Below are 21,681 nucleotides of genomic sequence, written 5' to 3'. Positions count from 1 at the left end.
AAGAAATACATATAAAAAAAAAGGACTTCATTTGCCCAAGGATGGAACAACAGTAAATGTCTGGGAAAAGGCATAAGGAATATTACTATTAACCGTCTCCCCTAAAATATCTCTAATACACGTAAGTGGGTGTACAGATATTCATAAATAGTTCAAATAAAAATTTTCCCATCTAAGCTGACAATGCTTACAAAAGAACCATAGACCACCTCACAAAAACCCCAACACCAGGCATGAGAAGCCCCTTTTTGAGTTGGTCAAGGTAGTCTAAGGGATCCCCAAGACATTATAGACTTTTGCAATTTTTCTTGTTTGCCCAACTACAAAGGAATAAGGCAAATTCCTGTTGCTAAAGACATCGTGCATTTCAGACACAGGACCCAGTCTTTGACCCTTCCCTGAGGACATTGCAATCTTCCAAAGGAGAGAAGCAACCAGCAGTCCTACCCAGCTGTAACGCCTATGAGCCACAATTGCTAGCTGCCCACAGAGGTACTATTACTGCTCTATTACCTACAGACAAGGAAGCTGGGGGCACAGGTTTACCAGCTGCACTCAAGGGATGCTTAGGAAAACCAGGATTTGACCACAGGTGACCTGAGCACCTGCAGGAACCTGGGAGACCCTACAGTCGCCTGGAGGTATCTGTCAGGAAGCCTGGGAAGTTGAAGGTGCTAAGATCAATAATAATTATCTCAGAGGATGAAAAAGAATTCTGGGAAGATAGGAGCAAGTGGGATATACAAATATTACACGACCTGTTCTAAGTTATAGACAAGTCCCTAGATAAAAAATGAGGTGTTTCTTCATGTACATGTTCTTTGAAAGAAGATAATCACGTTTTCTTTCTATTATTCTTTCATACATTACATCCTGACTGCAATTTCCCTCCTCCACTCCTCCCAGTTCCTTCATCCACCTCCCTTCTCGCTGAGATATACTCCTCTTCTGTTTCCCTTCCAATAAAAGAGCAGGCCTCCCAGGAATATCCACTGAGCACAGCCTAACAAGTTACAATAAGACTATGCATATACCCTCATATCAAGGTGAACAAAGCAACCCAGTAGGAGAAAAAGTGTCCCAACTGCAGGCAAAAGAGTCAGAGACACCCTACTCCCACTGTTAGGAGTCCCACAAGAACACCCAACTGCACAACCATAAGGCCTATGCAGAGAACATAGCTCAGACCCATATTGGTTCCATGTTTGTCACTTCAGTCCCTGGGAACTGCTTTGAGTCCTTAGTTGAGTTTGTGGGTTGTGGTCTCGTGGTGTCCTCTACCCTTCTGACGTCTACAGTCCTCCATACACACACACACACACACACACACACACACACACACACACACACACACACACACCAGCTGTGGGGTTCGCAGCTCCACCTAATGTTTGGCTGTGGTTCTCCGCATCTGCTCCCATCAGTGGCTGGATGGCGCCCCTCTGATGACAGCCAGGCTAGGCACCATCCTATTGAGTACAGCAGAATTATTAGAAATCATTTTGTGGAGTATTTTCTTCTTGAGGGGGGTGCCAGTTGTGTTTGGTGCTATCCTGGATCTCTGGGTTTTCCTGCCTCTGGTTATTGGCCACCCAGGCAGTGCCAAGCATGGGCTCCCTCTTGTGCCATGGCCACACACTGGACCAGTCATTGATTGGCCACTCCTACAACTTCTGTGCCACCATTACCCCAGCAGGTCTTGTAGGCAGGAAATCATTCTTTAAAAGACAAAGGGTAGTAGTGGCACACACCTTTAATCCCAGCCCTCAGGAGGCAGAGGCAGATGAATCCCTGAGTTCTGGGCCAGTCTGATCTACAGAAGCAAGTTCCAGGACAGTCAGGGCTACAGAGAAGCCCTGTTTTGAAGAAGGAGAAGGAGGAGGAGGAGGAGGAGGAGGAGGAGGAGGAGGAGGAGGAGGAGGAGGAGGAGCGTGAAACCCGGGATATAGATAAAACACTCTTTTGGGGGAGGGGATGACTTAGTAAAGTGCTTGCCATGCGAACATGAGGATCAGAGTGGTTTTTCTGGAACCCACATTAAAAGCCAGACATTGTGGTACAAGGTTGTTATCCCAACACTGGAAAGAAAAAGCCTAGCCAATAAAGCCCAGGTGGCATTGAGAGACCCTGTCTCAAAACACAAGGTGAGTGACCTGAGAGATCATACCAAAGCTTGACCTCTGTCCTGTAAATACATGCACACAAATACGCACCTGCATACACATGCACTTGTGCCCATGTACACCTGCCTATATGCACACAAGAGGGCTCCCTGAAGGCGCCAGACAGTAAGGACCACACAAAGAGATAAGAATGAAAACCCAGTGCAGAGTGACTTCGTCAATCTAGATCAGACTTTGGGGAATCTAATGCCAGGAGGTTCATTGTCAGTATATTTAAAACACGGGACAGTTGGGGGAAGGTTTCCAGGAAGCAATCAAGCAAATCAGTACAACTTTACAGCTAAAAGGCCTAGAATCAAATGTGGTCTCTGACCTGTTAATAGCATAGGGGTCGGCAGGCTATAAAGTACATGTGGCATCTCCCCTAAGGATGGGGATAAGGTGAGGACAAGGGCCTCTGCACTCCCCCATACCCCCCCACACACACACGAGGTTCTTTTGAGCTAATTCTTCCATCTCACAATCCTTACTTAGAAAGGAGAGAATGTCAGAGGCAAAGAGTCACCTGAAGGAGTTTGAGCAGAGAAAGAAGTGAATTAGAGTACAGAAAAGCAGGCCAGCACTCAAAAGGAAGAAGGCTGCCTTTTATCTGAGTCAAGAGGGGAAAAAAAAAAAACATCAGTTAAAAGTTCAGGAGCCATTAAGAAGCAGCAGAGATGGCGTTTGGGCCGGGTATGAGGAGTGAAGGAGTTCCCCTTCAATGCCCTCAGTCTTCTTAGGAAAATCAAAGACAAGGTCGTGAGCGAAGACCAAGATTTGAGGTTGATTGGAAGAGACAGGGCTAGAGCGGCCACTCAGATGATGCATTAGGAAGGGAGCATGCAATAAATGAGAGAATCACTAAGCAGCAGACAGAGGAAGTGGCATTAGTGCAACGCAGCTGGCAGGGATTATAACACACAGGACGAGATGGTGCCCCTGGCGGTCATGGGAATGGGAAAGTAGGCCTGAGATGAAAGGGAATGTACCCTAAATACGATGTACCCTAAAATGTCAGCCGAGAGCATTTGCACCAGGCGGGGCAGCAGTCTGCATCCAACTGCCTTCCCACCGCCTCCTGTAACTCCCCATCGTGACTATTATCACAAAGGGTTACAAACATTTATTAAGTAGCTCGCAAACTTGACATCTCAATCCTGCCTTGTTCATCACTCTGCCAGCAATAAAGAGCAAGATAGGTACCTCACTCAAAGGGACCAGTTAGTAATTGTGTACTTGACCTGAGCCACCACACCATTAGCGTCTCCCTTTAACCCTAGTCCAGCTCCAGCTGCATCTTCTTTCTTGACTTTTCCCCTGGCGGAGACTCTGACTCATGGGACTTGTGCACACCCTGGATTCGATCTGCCTGTTCTGCTTTGCCTAGTAGCTGTGCTGGCCTCTCACTGTGAGCATCTGATTCCACGGCCCTTTCCCTCCCCGGGTTACCTCTCCAGCATCCTAACCTAGCATACTGGCTATAGTCAGTGCATCTGCTACTACCATGTTTGTGCTGAACTTTGCCTATGAAGAAGTGCTTATCTACCCAGAATGAGAGAATACAGACAGCATAGGAAGACAAAACTAATAGGGTCAGAGTTAGAATCATAACAGAAAGGAGCTAACATCTGACACCATAAGAACAAAGATTAGAAATACGGCATATGCCAAGAGAGAGAAAGAGGAACAAAGAAAGAGTAGAGATGAGGACGCCAAGAAGGCATCTAATTCTAAATAACATGCCTAAGCTTGTGAGTCAGAAGCACTTGACCCAGCTCAGCTCTGGCTCACAGTCTAAGTAACAGAAAAAAATTATAATAAAAAATAATAAGCCTAAGAGTTGAAGAGATCATACGACTTCAAATTATATTTATTCTCATAGCGTGTGTCCTAGTTAGGGTTACTATTGCTATGTTGAAACACCACGAATGAAAGCAACTTTGAGAGGAAAGGGTTTATTTGGCTTACATTTCTGAATCCATCCATCACTGAGGGAAGTCATGGCAGGAACTCAAGCCGGGCTGGGACCTGGAGATAGGAGCTGCTGCAGAGGCCATGGAGGATACTGCTCGCTGGCTTGCTTTCCATGGCTTGAGATGGGCAGAGCCCTCCCCATCGATCACTAATTAAGAAAATGAGGCATCTTCTCAATTGAAGCTCCATTCTCTGCCACGACCTTAGCTTGTGTCAAGATGACATGAAACTCTCCAGTACAACTGACCTCTTGTGAACATGACACAGAATTACATCATTATTAAGCCACAACCTTTCCTTTCTTACTCATCCCCAAGCTCTCGTGCTAACAGGAACATCACGGCAGCAGACTGTGTTCTATGGACCATGTGCTGCTATGGATGCCTGAGCTACTTGACATGTAGGTTGAGAAGACTCAAAATGCTGGGCTGGACTAAATGCCTGATGAGGATGGTATTTCAGCAGTTAGTTGGTATTTTAGAAAACCATAGGGTTCATCTCTTCATCTCAAACTACCATAAAGAAAATTGGTATAGAACTATCTCTGATTTAGCATCCAAGAGTTCAATTTCAGCCTACCAGCCATGCAACAAAATGCAGCCTCACCCTCCCAACAGAGGATGTGGTGACATTTTTCCTGATGTTGGATGGGTAGCTACAGAAGAGGGAGTATGTTCAATAGACTGAGGGAGGAGGTCAAGTTCAAGACTCCCCTTGAGGATGGCCTTCCTTGCTTTGAGAAGCTCCCAAGCAGGCCTATTTTCTTTCAAAAGTTGTCACAAGATGAGTCTCCTCCAAAAATGACCCTAACCAGTGAGGAGGTCTTGCAGAAGATCTCTGTACTCAAGAATTAGCTTGCCGCCATTAGATCTCAGCTTGCCAAGATTGTGACCCTCTGTTGCAAGAACAACAGAGATTCTCTTAGAACACTTAGATTCTTCCACATCTGTAACTGTTAGAACACTTAGATTCTTCCACATCTGTTACTGCACCACCACCACCTCCCCACCCCCCTGCCATTGATGCTCCACCAAAGTATGTCTGCTCTCAATCTGCTTAAAGAGAGAAGAGAGCAAAACTCATACTGGAAAGACTTTGGCTAAGAGCCTCCCAAAGAAACCTGACATGCCAAAGATCCTTGAGATCCTTAAAGATATGAATGGTGTGAAGCTATGGTCAAGCAAGAGGTCAGAGGAAGACCTACAGCCTAAGTCAGTGGATACGACTGACCCCGCTGCCCTCACAGCAGACACTCTGAAATAGAAGTTTGCTTAACAGTATCAACACAATAGCCAAGGTGAAGCTGAAAAAGGAATTCCAAAACCAGAGTCAGAGACCACCTCGGTCCTGGAGTTCTCCTTAACACAAGTGTATTATGACATGTTTTTAATAGGCGTCCAGGGTTCATCTTCATGCATAGAAACCAATTGTAGGGCTTCCGAAGACAGGTTATTCAAGAATGTTTCTGTGCATTTTCAAATTTTACTTTCCTATTTTTTTGTTTGTTTGTATTTTGTTTTTTGATACAGGGTTTCTCTATGTAGCCCTGGCCATCCTGGAACTCTCTTTGTAGACCAGGCTGGTCTCAAACTCACAGAGATCTGTCTGCCTCTGTCTCCCCAGTGCTGGGATCAAAGGCCTGTGCCCCTTTTCAATTCTTAACATTAATATCTATGCAAATGTTTTATAGGCATACATTTGAAGATTTAAAAAGTATGTAAAAACTCCTTACGAATAACATCAATGGCAAAACTTTTCATCTCCTTTGATAGTTTACTGCTCAGAGATGGAACACCTGGTCTACCCTGTTATTAGAGAACAGTGTTGGAGATGGGAATGCCTCCAGCAGGGCTTACATACATTCTCACTTCTTTTTTTTCTCCAGAGCTGAGTTTACAGAAGATGTTTACTGCTGAGTCTCTGAATTGCTTTCCATTAGAGAGAAGTGAGGACCAGGAACTCTATGCTTACACCTCACTGACACCCAATGCTGGAAGAAAATGTACTTCTCAAGTAGTAACACATCAAATTATTGAAGTAAGTCACTTCTTAAATAAAAGCCAGAATGTTCAAAGAGGGGGCACATCACAATATAAAATAGTCCAGACTAAAAAAAAATTTTTAAATATTTCAGATTTTAAAATTCCCAATTTTTAAAATTCAAACACCTAAAAATTCAGTCTCTTTAAAACAGCCAACACTTTTCAAATCAAACATCTTTCAAAATTCAAAGTCTCCTGTCAAACCAAAACTTAATTAGATATTTTAATACTTCCAAAAGGGAAGAACCAGGGCACAGTCACAAACTGAACAAAGCAAAACCAAACTCCAAATGTGGAAATAACTCCGTGCCCAACTCCAGGGATTCACTCAGGACCTCCTGGGCTCCTCCCAGGGGCTGTGGTCGCTTCTCCAGCTCCACCCTCTGAAGCACATTGTCTTCAAAATTCCTGCAGGCTTCATCCCAACACCACAGCTGCTATTCATGATCCTCCATGGCGCTGACATCTCCAGAATGCTAGGGTCTCTCACCGGATGCCGCTGAGCTGCACTTTCCCCATGAGCTTCTCCTGGGCTCTCTTTGTGTGACCCTTTTAACCCTCTCCTCCAACTGCTCCTGAGACTGCACCTTCACCAAAGGCCTCTCCTGGCCTCTCACAGTACCCAGCCTCAGCTGCCCTCCGTGATCCCTTCATGCCTTCAAAACCATCCCCACCTGGGAGATTCTGACAGGTGACTAAATTCAGCTGATAAAGCAAGGTGCAGCCTTGACCACCTCTGGACCGTACTCTATGTGCTGACTCTGAGGAAACACTTCCCAGAAAGTGTCACCTCAGGAAGACTGGCCACTTCTTAATTACTACTAATTCCTTAGCTCCAACTGACCAGCATCAATTGTCCCAGTAAAGCAAAGCTTCTTCAGTGGTTCTTTGTAACATAATTAATAAAAACTCAGAGACAGACATTGGGGCTCAACCTGAAGGTCAGAAAAGCAAAACAATCAGCCACTGACTCTTACCTCTAACTCAAGACAAAATGGTGATCCTGCATCCAGGAATCTCAGAATAAGACTGTCTGAAACCTGTCTCCTCCCATCTTATATTCCTCTCTGGTGTTGGGATTAAAGGTATGAACCACTACCACCTGGTTTCTATGGCAAACTATTGTGGCTACTGGTATTAAAGGTGTGTGTCGCCACTGCCTTGTCTATAAGGTTGATTAGTGCCGCTGTTTTATTCTCTGAACTTCAGGGTAGCTTATTTATTTATTTATTTATTTATTTCAATACAAATGAAATATCACTACAGTTCTGGTCTCTTGTTAATCACAGATGATTCTTTAACCTCAACTGACCAGACATCACAGATTCTTAACTGTAGACAGAAGTTTCTGACCCGCCTGGCCCCCCAGTCATTCAGTCCCCAAGCAACACACACAAGCTTATATTAATTTTAAACTGTTTGGCCTATTAGCTAAGGCTTATTATTAGTTATCTCTTATAACTTAAATTAACCCATAATTCTTATCTATGTTTAGCCACATAGCTTGGTACCTTTTCTCAGTAAGGCATTCTCATCTTGCTTCCTCTGCATCTGGCTGAAGACTGCATTTCTGCCTTTCCTCTTCCCAGAACTCTCCTAGTTTACCCACCCCACCTAAACTTCCCACCTGGCTACTGGTCAATCAGTGTTTTATTAAAGCAATATGAGTGACAAATCTTTATAGTGTACAAGAGCATTATCCCACAGCACTTAAATGCAAAGTCTTTGCTTTCCTCTGAAACTTCACAAGCCAGGCCTCCATCCTATGCATTGCTCTCAACATTCTTATCTTCCAAGCTCCTACAAAACAGCCCACTGAGCTTCAACACTCAATGGATTTTCCTAGCCCGAATTCCAAAGTCCTTCCACAAACCTCCCATGGTCAAGTCTGTCCCAGCAATGCTCCGCTATGCTGTTACCAATTTCTGTTCTAGTTTGGGCTACTATTGCTGTGATCAAAAGGAACAAAAGTAAGTTAGAGAGGAAAAGATTTGTTTGGCTTATGCTTCCACATCCATAGTCCCTCACTAAAGGAAGTCATGACATAAAGTCAAACAGGACAAGAACCTGATGATAGGAGCTGATGTGAAAGCCATGGAGGGGTGCTGCTTACTGGCTTGCTCTCATGGCTTGCTTAGCCTGCTTTCTTATAAAACTTGGGACCACAGCCAAGAGATAATTCCATCCTCAATGTTCTGTCCTTCACACATCAATCACTAATTTAAAAAATGCTCTACAGGCTTGCCTACAGCCCCATTTCAAAAGGCATTTTCTCAGTGGGGGTTCCCTCCTCTCAGGTGACTCTAGACTGTGTCAAGTTAATATAAAATGAACCAGCATAGTGGGACATGTTGGAATTTCCAGAAGACCTGTACAATCATGTCTGTCCTAATATTTGGTGTCAGAGATGAATCCACACATTCAGCAGACCCTCTGTTACACATCTACTGTGTGCTTAATGCAGTGATAACCAAGGCAGTGAGAACAGTGAAGTCTGTGGTTCTAAGTTTACAACCTCATGAAAAGCAAGGTAGAAAGATACCCCAGACAGAAGTGCCTCCAGATGGCAAAAGAGAAAAGGGATGTCTTCTTTCTCTATTGGGATTAAGAGGAGATTTCAGAGTAAGTGACAGATAACAGACCACTAGATAGGAGAACATTTCACTCCACTGGAAAAGAGCGTGCTGAATGTGGCAAGCCCCGGGCAGCATGGTTGATGCCCCAAAGAGGAACCCAGCAGTGACAGGAAATGACAGAAGAAAGTGATCAGCAGCAGATGACAATGACCCTGGTCAAGACGAGGAGTTAGAATTTGATACTGCAGTGAGAGGAAGGAATATCACGAAATAAACAGGAAGGTGGCAGCCCAAGGAATAGAGGCTCATAGGAAACACAATGCTCTCTGAGATATTCATGGAATAATGTCCACAACAGGAGGCTTCCTGTGATTCCTCACAAATATAGGACATCTGGTAAGATTCAAGGAAATTTTCTCCATAAGAACCAACATGGGTTCCTTGAAGCCTCTCAGCAACAGGACAGACAGAATTGTTGATAAATGTGGTAGCTTAAATATAATTGGCCCATATAGACTCATGGGGAGAGGCTTTGTTGGAATGTGTATGGACTTGTTGAAGAAAATCTGTCACTGTGGAGGTGGGCTTTGAGGTTTCATATATGCTCAAGTTATGCCCAATATTTCAGTTTACTTCCTGTTGCCTGAAGATCAAATATAGAGAATTCTCAGCTTTTTTTCCCAGTACCAGTTTGCCTGTATACCTCCGTGACCCACCATGATGATAATGGACTAAACCAATTAAATGTTTTCCTTTATAAGAGTTGCCATAGTCATGCCATGGTCTCTTCACAGCGATAGAAACCTTAATTAAAACAGAAATTGGTACCAGGTACCAGGGACTGAGGTATTGTTGTGATAGGCCTGACCATGTTTTTGCTTGGAATAATATGGACTTCGGGAGTTTGGCTTTAAAAAATTAGGAGAATGCTTTAAGTGCTGCTTAATGGGTTATACTAGTAGGAGCATGTAAGACAGTGCCTCTGAGATTTATTTGAACTGTGGAGGCCTGGCTCAAGAGGCTTTGGAAGAGAACAATATTAATATGTGAACTAGAGAGCATTCTTGTGATATTTTGGGGAAGAATATGACTGCTTTTTACCCTTGTCTGATGAGTCTGAGGCTAAAATGAAGAGATTTGGATTAATTTTTGAGAGGAAATTTTGAAACAGCCTAGTATTGATTGACTCTGCTCTGTGGTTATTACTGGTCACTCTCATTCAGATCTATAATGAAAAGGAGCAAATTGAGAAAGGAAAAATACAAAATGTACAATTTGAGGAGAAAAGAAGCACCAGTAATTAGAATGGAGCTAAATACTGTATTCAAGGAGATAAACAGATTAAGAAATGGAATCAGGGGATTTGTGACCTCGACAAAAATCCAGAGCTTAGTTTTCAAGTTATAGAAAGAAAATTAAAAAAGAAAAAGCTTAAATCAGGGTGTGGTGCTGCATGCCTTTAATCTCAACACTTGGAAGGCAGAGACTGGCAGATCTCTGAATTTGAGGCCAGCCTGATCTACAGATCTAGTTTCAGTTTCAGAGTAGCCAAGTTCAGGTAGTAAAGGAAACCACCAAAAACATAAAGTTGGTGAAGATGTAATTGAACTAGTGGACCATGTTCCAGCCCATGTAAGCAGAAGAACTTGGTAGCTTCAACCATGTGGTTGGAATGGTGATATATGTCTTGTACCTTTTTTATGTGGGAAGTATATGACCTGCTTTTTATTTTGATTTTATAAGGGATTACCATTAAGTGATTTCATATAACACAAATTCTATTGGTCTTAATAATAAAAACCCAGAGTTAGATATAGGGGTTAATGATGAAGATAAAAGAAGCAGAGAGGTCAGCCACTAGAGAGTTCTTTTACCTCTACCAATGCTCAGACCCAAGGAGAGATTCTGTCCTCAGACTGAATCTCCAGACTCCATTTGTCTTTGCCAAACCTAAGACTGCAATGGGTTCCTGTCTCCTCCTGCCTTATATTCCTCTCTCCACCCAGCCATATCACTCCTGTCTCCACCTCCCTAGTGCTGGGATTAAAGGCGTGGGATCCCAAGTGCTAGGATCACCTTTGTGTGAGTTCTGTTTCTCTTTTAAACAGATTCGATCTCATGTAACCCAGGGTGGCCTTGAACTCACAAAGATCCCTCTGCCTCTGACTCCCAAATCCTGGGATTAGAAGATGTGTGTCACAATTCCCTGGCCTCTAGTGGCTTAACTCTGCACTCTGATCTTTAGGCAAGCTTTTTTTTTTTTTGTTAAATCATAAACAAAATATCACTACAATTTCATGAATCTCAGAAGAGACTTTGAATTTTGGACTTTAAAACATTGTTGAGACTGTGATAGACTATGGGGACTGTTGAAGTTGGACTTAAATGCATTTTGCATTATGATATGGTTACAAACTTATGGGAGCCAGGGAGTAGAATGTGTAGTTTGAATATAATTCCCCCCCCCCCCCGCTATAAGCTCATGGGAAGTGGCCCTATTAGTAGGTGTGGCTTTGTTGGAGTAGGTATGGCCTTGTTGGAGGAAATATGTCACTGTGGGGGTGGGCTTTTATTTGTTCATATCACGCTGTCTGAATTCACTTCCTGTTGCCTGTGGATCAAAACTACAGAATTCTTAGCTCCTTCTCCAGCATCATGCCTGCCTGCATTCTATCATGTTCCACCATGAGGATAATGGACTGAATCTCTGAACTGTAAGCCACCCAATTAAAAGCTTTCCTTTATAAAAGTTGCTATGGTCAATATAAACCCTAAGACAGGAGGCCAGTATCCTCTTTGGTGGGTAAAGTGAAGGGTGCCCTCTGCCCACACCAGTCTTACTAGAGAAAGACAATGTAGGAATCAATATTGACAACTGTAATACAAAACCCTTCCCACCCAGGTCAGGCTTTCTGCTTCTCTGTATTTTGGAACGCAGAATGTTGCCTGTTCCAAAGGTATTGAGCATTTGATTTGCTAAAGCAAAAGCCAAAATTAAGTCTGACATAATCCTTTAACAAGCAGTCCCCAGCCTCAGTGATTTTATGGAAACATACTTAAAACCAAATATCAGCATTTAAAGAACTTCTAAGATTTTTAAATTTGAGATTTAAGGCAGAAAGTACAGAGAAAAAGAGGTCTTAAATTATAGATAAAATAGTTAAGTCTTCTTTAAAATACATTTCCTGATGTTAATGACATTCTAGCCTTCATGCCATAATGATAGAAAGTCGGTTATATTTGAGGGGTCTGGAGATGCCTTCACTCAGCTGAGGTTTATAAGCAGGTAATGTCTGTCAGCAACAGCCACCGATTCTGCTCCTCTTACCTAATTCATCTTTTTTCTATGAAGATTGAGGTCAGCAAGTAAGTTGATCTTATCTTTTTTATCTCAAATGTGTCATAATTTCAGGTTTGTGTTTAGCTCCTCAGTGTGCTTGATAATATACAATTGTTCCTGATAAATTTTGATCATGTTTTCAATATTTTGAAATAAATTTTTCAAAATATATTTTTTTAGATCTAGGAATAGCGATGTTACTTTTTAGTTGATTTTTGGGGGGCAGTGAAAATGTATTTGACACACTGGTCTTCTGTGTCTTAAATGAACTCCAATGAGAGACTCTGGGAATTGGTTCTTTACTGCAGTGATCATTTCTAAAACCCATCTGTGCGGGTTTCATAGCTTTTTATTCCACATGACATGGATATAATCTAGGAGCACCCCAGCAATGCAATTCTCATCAAGTCAAGTAAGAGTGTGCTACAACCTGGGAGAATTGGTCTCTCCTCATAGGATTTTGTAAAGTCTCCATTAATGAGGTCTAACTCAGAAAATAGGTTGGTCTCGTTGGACAGGCTGCATCTTGTGTAGCCATCTCTGCATCCCTCAACCTATTACCTCACCTCAGCAACTTTTCCTGCACTCTGAGATTGTCCATGAAATGTCTCCCAAGCCTGACTGCTCATCGGAATCACCAGAAAATTGTTTAGAAAAAAAAAAAAAAAACCCTTGCCTGAGATCTGAAATCATTAGGCACAAAGCTCTAAAATCTGTAGTTTGTTGCAAGTTGCCCGTGGTAACAGATGGAGCAAATGTGTTGACTGATCTTACGGCCAGATCCAATATCACTTTCGTGATAACCAACTCCATTTCTGGACATCTCAGATTCTCTGCAAATTGCCTGTACTCTTGGGGGGTTTCGAGTCGGAAAACATTTACCACAGCATGTCCTCCATCTTGACTACATTCTACATAGCTTTCACCACTGCTTTTTTGACCAGTCTCCAAAGCCCTTCTTCTCGATGTTCTCTCATCTCTAGACTTAGAGTAGACTGAGACACCCCTTAACACCTTGAGGGAAAGCATACATGTGGTCTATAGGGGTATCTCAATCGGTAGAGTACTTTCCCTGGAATCCTTTTTAGCCACACATAAACCCAGACTGGAAGTGCAAACTGCAATCCAAACACTTTGGAGGTAGAGGCGGGGAGATCTGGAGTTAAAGATCATCCTTGGCTATACTGAGATCATGAGACCAGCCTGGGCTACATGAATCCCTGCTTCAGCAACAGCCATGGGTAGCAGGAGATAGAGAGATGAAGGTCATCCTTGCCTACGTAGCAAGTTCAAGTCCAACCTGGCCTACATGATGTCCTATCTCAAAAAAAAAAAAACCCCAAAAAAGAGAGAGAAAATACTCCTTTTCCCATGTATAAAACTGATAAGCTCCATGTTTATAAAATCCATCTGATATAGGTATAATTTAAAACTATTCATCTCTACACCCAAATGCCTCCATCTCAAGTATACCTTTCAATGACTTTTGACAATTCTGTATAACTATCAAACATCTTCTATGAAAATACAGGCCAGCCCTAAAATCTTCCTATACTGTAACCACTAATAGTACTTCCCCTACGTTTTAAATTTTATTTCATGTACATGAGTGTTTGCTTGTGTCATCTGTGTGTCTGGTGCCCACGGAGGCCAGAAAAGGACATTAAGTCTCCTGGAATATTAATTACAGATGATCATGAGCCACTGCATAGGTGCTGGGGATTGAACCTGAGTCTGCTTCAAGAGCAGCCAGTGGACTTAACCACTGGGCCATTTCTTCAAGCCCCAACTTTCCATTGCTTGAACAGCTGACATCTATCTACTGTGGTTTAAATCTACATATTCTCTCAGGCTAATTACTTTTTATGCGTTGACTAAAAGCATCACACTTTTTATGAGGGGTCTGGTAAAATCTTGCCCCCATTTTTAGTTCTATGTCCTTTTTACTTTATATCATTAAATTTTAAACAAACCTTGTCTGTTTTGTGTACCACTCCTTTTACAAGAATACACACTCAAAAAGTTGTCCCCAAGTTATGACTTGCATCTTTCACAACTTAGAAGTTATTAGTTGTTGTTATTCCCTATTCAACACTGCTTTCTCTTTCAGTTTGTGACTTTATACTATCTTAAAGAATACTTACCAAATCTATTATTCACTTCTATGTGACTATTAGCCACACATAATAAATAAATGATAACCAATCTACAATCCCAGAGAGGTTAAGTATAAAGAAAGGGAACAGATGGGATACATAGATCTCCCTTAGAGAGAGAAATAGAATAGACTTTATTGCCAGGAGGTGGTGGCACATAACTTTAATCTCAGCACTTGGGAGGCAGAGGCAGGTGGATCTCTGAGTCTACAGAGTGAGTTCCAGGACATCCAAGACTACACAGAAAAAAAAGCCTGTCTCAAAAATCCAAATTAACAACAACAACAATCAATAATAATAATAATAATAATAATAACAGCTAGAATAGAATAGATTTTACAGGTGGATTTGGTGGCTAGTGGGGAGTAGAACAAGAAGATCAGGTGAGGAGGGAATACATGAGAGGGAGACAAATATAGGAATAGGGAGGGAAAGCCGGGAGGGGCATCGGGAAATGAGGGGCATTTAAAGGATACAATGGAAGCCTACTGCAGTGGAAACTTCCTAAAATATGGCCACTATCCTCACGAGGTCTCCTCTCTTTCTGCTCCTCCAAATCCAATCCCCCAGTCTCATCCCACGCTCTGTAGCAAAAAAGCCTGCTACAATCCCCCTTTCCTCTCTGTCCATACCCGCAATGGTTCGTAAATTTCTTCTCCAATCTTCCTTCCCACAACTCATCCCAGTACCCCAGGCTCCAATACCAGCTTACTGAAAGGTGAGGACAGATTCTTGCTCCCTTCTGGAGGACTTTAATTTTTGCTTTTACATTTCTGTCAATAGTTAATTTGGGCTTATTACTTGTACACTGAGTAAGGCAGAAGTTGACATTGGTTTTCCCCCAAATGTATAACGTAATATTCTCCATCTGGAATCACCATCAACTTTAATGAAAATCAGTTGACAATATGTGGCTCTATTCCCAGCGCCTTGATTCTGCCTCTCTCATCTATGTCCGCCCTTTGTCAACATGGCGTTTTGATGACAGCAACTCGAGAATAAGCCTTGGAATCAGGTGATCCAAGACATCAAAATCTGTTCTCCATTCATAAAAATAGTTTGGGGCCAGTTTCAACTCTACTTCCCAGAACACATAAGGGTACATTCAGCTCGTTTGTATCGGTTTTTACTCAAGTGCTTGCACATAACTGAAGCAATGCTATGAGCACAGAACCACCCCCCAGGCCTTTCCTGGTTAACTGTATACACTTTGGGTGGTGCATGTGTATCTCGGCGCTATGTATTAGATGAATCGCACAGCAGATCACACCACAGCACTCCAGAGAGACCATTGTGTCACACCGACGTCTACCCCACAGCCTTATATACAGACCACTATCACACTGTGGTCTGGCACCATAGCCCTACACATAGATTGGTGTCACACTAGAGTCTGTACCGCATGCAGTTCACAGTGCAATACAGACCAGGGTCATAAAACAGTCCATACCGCAGCCCTGTAAACAAAGCATGGCTACACTACAGTCTAAGCATAGCCCTGTGTGTCGACCGCAGTGACAGGGCAATCCCTGCCACAGCCGCGCATAGAAACCACTGTCATTCTGCAGTCTACGCCACAGTCCTCCACACAAACCACTGTCACAATACAATCCGTACTACAGCGTCCCATATGGCCAGTGTCACATTGGAGCCTATACCATGGTCCTAAGTAATCTGATCGTCACAATGCACAACGCCACACTACAGCCCTACATACAGACCGCGGCCACACGGTACTTGCATACACGCATGTCCCCAGCAGATTTCATCCTGATAATCGCATGCCCTCTCCCTGTAATCTCTTCTCAAATCTCAATGTTCTCAACTCTAAACTGAGTTCCTTTAAACCCAGCCCGCATGCTGTCACTACTAATTCTCTTAATCTTGAAGATGACATCTGCGATGTAACCTTTGTAGGGCCTAGACGCAGGACAATCACCTTTATGACATGTACAAATGCCACTGCACATTTGGATAGCATTTTCCCTGTGTCAGGGCAAACCTAATTTCTGCTCCTCTTTGGCTGAAAGTCACCTTCTGGCTTGTTGATTCATAACTTGTGTCCGCTACTGTGAATCATCTCGCTCACACAGCCGTGGTGAGTGTTTTCTAAAACAAATCACTGTGGTAAGTTTTTATTCACCGCAAATCATCGGTTTTTTTAATGAAATAAAGGTCAAAAGAGCAAATGAATGGTTGAATTTAGATGCCTTTATTCAGGAGGTTATATATACTCATTTTTTTCCTGGGAATGAAATAAGGCAAGGGAATTGCACATTAAGAAGAGGGAGGAAGGAGTGGGTGGGGGAGTCTTGGCTGTGGAGCTGACCTGAATAAAGGGAGGACCAAAGATGTAGCAACACAGGGATACAGTAATGATGGTCCCAGACATGTCTTCATGTGTTCAGTGTTCTCCATAGACTCTTGGGAGTCACACTGCTGCTGTCTTGCCTGTGTGCTCACCCAGCCCATCGCTCGAGTGGAATGGGTAATACTTTCCGTGTTGGCAATCTAGCGGACCTTGCTTTGATCTCTGTGACCTTCAAAAGGCAGAGAAAACTAGATTTAACGTCTCTCTTTCCCATAGTATCACGGTAAATCTGACAGTACTAGACGTACTTAACAAAATGATCCCACAGGTTACTAAACATCCCCCAGGTTCTAAACGTACGCCAAGTCTGTGTCATCCAAGTGTGCCGTGAGGTTTACTAATAGCTGGAAAGTTCTATCAATGATGCATTGTGGCTGCACTTGACCTCTATGAGTTGGCAGGGAGACATAGGGCAGGGCAAGGCCATGTCTGCAGTCGGCACTCACCCTCAGAAGCAATTTCTTTCAGAATCATCTTCATTACAAATATCTATGTTCTTCTTTTGAGTGGATCTTGCCTCAAGTTTGTCTGTAAAAACAGCACAGGGCACCAAATGTCTGCAAACAGTGTGTTGGCGTGCCATACCCATCCATCTGTCTTCACATTGGCAGACAGAAGCCTTTCCTATATGGCCTTCACAGGGGCCTGGGTACCTTTGAGAGCCTGAGCTGGAGCTGAAACCTCGGCCTGAGATGGAGCTGAGACCTCTGCCTTGGTTTGAACTTGGACTTTGCTTGGCAGAGCCTGCCACCCTTGGCCATGTGACATGGGAATGAAAACTTGAATCTGCTTCTCAAACTTAGGGTGAGCTATGAAAGCAAGACAGTTACCATTTAGGCTTCACAAGGGCCTCAGTCGCCTCCCTGCAAATGTGCTCATTGCCTTTGAATTATTAGCCTGCATCATCTTCAGGCCATTCCTGTTGTGCTTCTTGGCAAAGTGCTTGTTCCCCAGGAACCTGGGGTCAGCCTACGTAAGAGATTCGTGCCTTTGTGACTGGAGCTTCTTGATGCCATCTCTGGGCCATTTTCAGGGTGGGCTGTGTATAGTGTGGATCTTAGCCATGTCTGCATGGCTATCTGGAGCTCCCCAAAACTCCTGGGACCAGAAGAATCTATTTCCTTGACAAACCCTAAAATTTTAGAGTCAGAACAAGACGTTGCATCAACCACTGTTTTTATTTGTTTTGGGAGATGTACAGACTGGTTTATTCATGAATCTACTCTAAACAGTAACCAATGTTGGCTTTCCGTCACTGTCCATGAACTCTGCTAGACGAAAATTGCCCCGTATGTAACGGGAGGGGTTTTCCCCCTTTCATGCTTAAAAACAGTTCTTCACACATATGAAGACTGAGTTTCCAGTGAACAACAAAATAAAAACCATTAAGTTTGGAATACTGAGAGCTAAATTGATATGAAATGAAAACTGGGCTTTTTTTCATTGTTTAGCCATTGTTATAAGGAAAAATAATAGCAAACATAGTCAAGTGAATAAAGGACAATTTGATGTAATTATCTTAATGATGTTTTCAACCGTCTTGTGCAACATCTTAATAAAAAAATATACTGTCTGCTCCACTGTGGAAGACACATAAATTCTGAGGCCACTGCAGCTTTTTAAAAGCACTGAACGCATCCCTTGGGGGAGCACGAGACGAAGCACGTGTAGGCTTCACTTGGACCACGGGCAGTTTATGGCAGCAGATCATCTCAGGCTCTGAGATCTATGGATGCCATTCTATTGCTAAACAACTGCAGAGACAAGCAGCATGGGGCATCCCAATAAAAATCTCAGCACTGAAATAATGCAAACAGGAAGATCATGAGTTCAAACCCAGCCTGGGCTACAAGAGACCCTGTCTCAAGAAACAAACGAAGGCAGCAGAAAAACAAAGGCATCAGTCAGGACAACACATCTAATTGTTGACACCCAGTTGCAGTCTGGTGTCTGTCTTCTGGCAGGTATTGGCTAGGTAACTACCCATCCTTTTGATTTACCCGTATTATTATGAGCAATCTCCAAAGATCTCAATGGCAAGTGAAGTCACCCAATCAATGACCAACCAGTAGGTTATAATGTTGCTTCAGATGACTGTCTGCTAGCAGGTCAGGACTCCATGATAAGCACAGCATGTTTTCTGCCATTTATTCCTCTACTTCTATTAAAAGTCCTGTGCGCTCATTTGGCATTTCACACTACGCTGTGAACTATAAATGTTCGTTTCTCCGCATCAACAAGAAGTCATCTTATTGGAGAAGGCCTTTTGAAGAACAAGTACAGTCATGTGTCAACCTGAATTGTAAGACCGCAAAGCAAATTTTTTATGCTGAAATAACTGCAATCTCTCTCACACCTGTGCCAACCATCCACTCCTAAAACATCATTGGCTTTGACCATTCCCACCTCTAGGTCCATCCCTGAAACACTTACCAATATGTTTGTATCACCATGCCTTTTTATTTTTCATATTTTATTTTATATATACAGGTGTTTTATCTATACACATTTTGTGTGTGCAGTTCCCATGGAGGCCAGAAGAGGGTGTCATATCCCCTGGAACTGCAATCAACATGGGGTTGTGAGCTACTCTGTGGGTGCTGGGAATAAAACCCAAGTCCTCTTCAAGAGCAACAAGTGCTCTTAACCACTGAGCCCCACCATGTCTTTCATTGTGCAATTTCTCCAAATTCTATACAATTAAAGGTATGAAAATGTATCACTTTATGAGACATCATATTTCCTCCTTTCAATTTTTGGAATGGATAAATCTTTTCTCTTCTTACGTGTGTAGCCTTGGTGGCGTTTAACATATGTGTAAACTATATTATCCATCTTTCGGTTATAGATTGAAAACTTAAGAGCAAATAATAAGCAATGGTTCCAGTAACCAATCTTGCAATATCTGGTGAGCGTGGGAGAAATTAGGTCTCTTCTTCTCAGAAGCAGGAATCACGGCTTTATTGTTCTCAGCAGAATAGCAAGGCGAGTTGGACTTTTTGTGAGGGAAAGAGATTGTAACTTCAGGACTCTCAAGCAAGAAGCTAGCCCACAGGCAACCTTCCACACACATCAAAATGAGAATCACCTCATTCGAGTGTGCTAATATCCACCTTCAAGGTCTCCCGCAATGTCTTGAAGGAGTGCTTCTCAGAGCAATCGTTCTCCAGGCCAACAGCAGGGTGTCACATCAGTGTGTCATATGTAAATTCACCAGCACAGATGAAGCACCTGCAACCTCCCTCACACCCACACCAGCAATCTACTCCTAAACAGCCAGTGGTTTTAACACCTCGTCCAGTAGTCACGCTCAAAACAGTTGCTGACAACACTGTGTTAGATGCAAATCTGACACCACAGAAATATCCTAGAAATCTTGGGATCAAATATGGGTTTTTAAGGCTTTTACCCAGCTATGATTCAGGTCACCAATGCATAATTCATCCCATGGGCAAGCCTAACGCCACAAAGGTAGAGTGCTATGACCTGCATGCAAAGGAAGAACTGGTGGGTGTGAATAATCACCCGCTGAGCATGCTGGGAGTCGGGATCCTGGCACCACCTAGGAGGCTTCGCATCAGGGAGAATTCTGCATATGCTACACACCTCACTACATTCTATCCTCACAGCAACTTGAGAGAAGAGATGACACACCCATTACATCTGCATATCCAAAACCAGGATTTAGAGAGCTTGTATTAGCTATGTTTGCTAACACAGCTCCCACGGTTGGGAAGCAGAATTCTAGGCTGTGCCATAAGAGACTCTGCTTACACTAAAGAGAAGACTCAAGGGTTCTCTGAGAGACCAGCAAGAGGGACTTTAAGATCGCTTGGTCCAGAAGGTTCTTTGATTCTGCATATGCTTACAATCCATGCACCTAATAAGCAGCCAGCCAGGGGCAGCTGGATGCATTCAGGAAAGGAGAAAGTAAAAGTCAATGGCACAGTCGTCTGCCACTAAGATTTCCTGGTTCCCATTCGTAAATGTTGAACAAATTTCTATCTCATTGTCTCTTGATCAGCATGCAGCCTGTGTCAGCTACAGGCTCAGTAACTAAAAACCGCTATGAATTATTACCATGCAGCCCCAAGCCTTCCCCCATACACCGGGTTTGCTGCATGGGTGGTTCTGCATAAAATGCAGAGATATTGGTATGAGCCTGTCTATCAGTTCTCTTGGGTCAAATGATAAATAAATGTTCCACCAGAGAGCACAAACCAAGCACAATTATGTGTTATGTCATTACTTAAAGGAGAGAATGTCCTTGAACAGATGAGCTGAGGTTAGGGTTGTGAATTTTAATGATTTTTCTAAAGCTATTGAAGGAGCCATTCACTTCCTGGGGACTCTCCATGTCCCATACTAATCCATGAGTGCTAAGGTTTTCGTAGGACTAATTCTAAAATTAGCTATGATGTAAATGGTTGACTTAACGCAGTCGTTTAGATATTTTCGCTTACCAAATAAAAGATATCGGCATAAGAGTGGAAAAATAAACCTAACTTTAGAGTCCTTGTTCTTTTTACTAAAGATGCCGTTCCCACGTTACTCTTCATCGGAGCTCTGCTGGCATCAAAACAGAAAGAATGAGGTGTGTCTGCATGCTGTATGGGTGCTCACCATTCGTTTCATGGTTGTGAACTCAATAGGAGATAACCGGTTTGGAAAAATACAAAGTTCAGATGGTTCTGAAGTAATGTGAAATGTTCAGCATTTCAGAAACTCTTATCTGCTTGTCACCTCAGTCCATCCCAGCACTGCTCATGGCAGAGCAGAATACCAGAGTGCTCGCAAAGAGATTTTTCAAGCTGGTCCTTAGCCAGTGACCCGGTAAATCGTCTTCTTCAAACCCAATTTTAAGTGAGGCCAACCATTTAAAACTGATTTTGGTTTTGGCTCCCAGGAGGTCACAAGTCACGAATGGTACAAAAACCTAACAGGTTGTCTAAAATAAATTGTCTCTGCCAGCGTTTCCCTCACTAATACTCCCATGAGATCTGACTTGATTGCAGCCACCATGTGGACACAGCCAATACTATTCACTTCCAAGAGGAAAG

General features: G+C 43.0%; 1 pseudogene; it reads left to right on the top strand.

Annotated features, from left to right (window-relative positions):
* Positions 1–4,730: 4,730 nt before the first annotated feature.
* On the top strand, positions 4,731–20,323 carry LOC119823779 (annotated as a pseudogene).
* The last annotated feature ends 1,358 nt before the right edge of the window (positions 20,324–21,681 follow it).

Source organism: Arvicola amphibius, chromosome 9, assembly GCF_903992535.2.
Source record: "Arvicola amphibius chromosome 9, mArvAmp1.2, whole genome shotgun sequence".
Taxonomy (NCBI): Eukaryota; Metazoa; Chordata; class Mammalia; order Rodentia; family Cricetidae; genus Arvicola; species Arvicola amphibius.
This window is presented reverse-complemented; position numbering and strand designations above follow the sequence as displayed.